This window comes from Sus scrofa, chromosome 16, assembly GCF_054392235.1.
Source record: "Sus scrofa isolate SSC_HxYL_T2T_F1_AM1 chromosome 16, Sscrofa_HxYL_maternal_Yorkshire_Landrace_v2.0, whole genome shotgun sequence".
Lineage (NCBI taxonomy): Eukaryota > Metazoa > Chordata > Mammalia > Artiodactyla > Suidae > Sus > Sus scrofa.
Window position 1 is genome coordinate 17,602,105 of NC_139398.1, and position 1,480 is coordinate 17,603,584.

At 44.3% G+C, this 1,480-nt stretch overlaps 1 pseudogene; it reads left to right on the forward strand.

Moving 5' to 3' along the window:
- Positions 1–322: 322 nt before the first annotated feature.
- Positions 323–686, forward strand: LOC110257328 (ATP synthase F(0) complex subunit j, mitochondrial pseudogene; annotated as a pseudogene).
- The last annotated feature ends 794 nt before the right edge of the window (positions 687–1,480 follow it).

Consider the following 1,480-nt stretch of genomic DNA (forward strand, 5'->3'; position numbering starts at 1 on the left):
ATGAGACCTAGCCAAGGTGTTGACAGTCAGCCTCAGTTTCCATATCAAGTATTGATTGGTGTCCTAGCTTCACCAGTTGTTAGGTATTTTGAGTATCTTGCATACCTACTGTCGTCCAAAGGGCTTCACTCCTGTCCCACCTGCTAGAAACAAGGAGTAAAAGACAAGAATCCTGAGTGTGAATATTCCCCTTCTTCTCTGGGCAACAAATGCTGGGTAGAAGCCACTTAGACAAGGTGATGTAGGCAAAGCCACAGAGGAACCGTCTGTCAAACCAGGAGTAGATCAGAACCTGAATGGGGAGCCACTAGTCCTGCGCCAAGATGCTTCAGAGCCTTATCAAGAATGTTTTGATCCCCATGAAGCCCTACTATACCCAAGTGTACCAGGAGATTTGGGTAGGAATGGGGTTGATGGGACTCATTGTCTATAAAATCAGGAGTGCTGATAAAAGAAGTAAAGCCTTGAAAACTTCCAGTCCCGCTCCTGCTCATGACCACTACTCACCATCTCTGCTCAGATGGGATGTTGGCCTGGCTGTGCTGTGGGATCCTGGGTCATCGCATTCACTTGTAGCAGTGCCGCTGCCCTCCAGAATAAACCTACCTATGAGACCCACACTGCCTGCTCCCATGTCTCTCCCGCTGGCCAGAGTCCTGCTGAGAAACCCAAGGGCTGAAGAGTGAGACCTCGATTAGTGCAGGCGTGGGGGCAGATCTAGGCACTCGCTCTGATGGGCAATAAACACCTGTTCAGTACATTAAAAAAAAAAAAAAAAGAACCTGAATAGAAAGGAAGTAAACTTCCAAAGCAGAAATGACCTCAGAGCAAAACGAAGAGGTTCGTACTAGAGGGAAAAGACTTGGTAAGGGAGAGACAGAGCAAATCAGAAGCCAGTCTGCAGAGATCCAGTGGGAAGTTAGCTGCAAACACCTCCAGATCTGGCTTTTCAGGATCCAGCGGAGACCATTCAGAGGCCACACCGTGATTGAGCCAAAACTGTGTCTGTGCAGGAGGGATGTTTAAACACTGAGCAGAGTCCAAGGCCCTCTTCTCTTACTTTCTCCTCAATTAGCATTGAAGTTCCTTTCTTCTTTCTGGGCAGATCAGAGGTTGATTGACATCCTCTGGGAAAAAGGACCCAGCAGAACAGTATCACAGAGGTTAAGAGAAGTTTGAGGAAGGTTCTGTGTTGTTTTTTTAATTTTAAAGGTTTTATTTTTGTGTGTTTATTTATTTGGTAGTATCATGAAAATCTGACTGAGTCCTGAATATTTTTGGTTATTGTTGTCTAAACTTTTTAGTCTGGAAACTTTCAAACACATGCAAAAGTAGAGAGACTAGCATGACAAATTGTCAGTTCTAGCAATTTTGTTTCATCCATAATCACCACCACCATCCCACTCCTAGATTATTTTAAAGCAAATTTTCAGCAATCATATTACTTCTTGTAGAAATATGTCTGTCTAATATGAAAGCT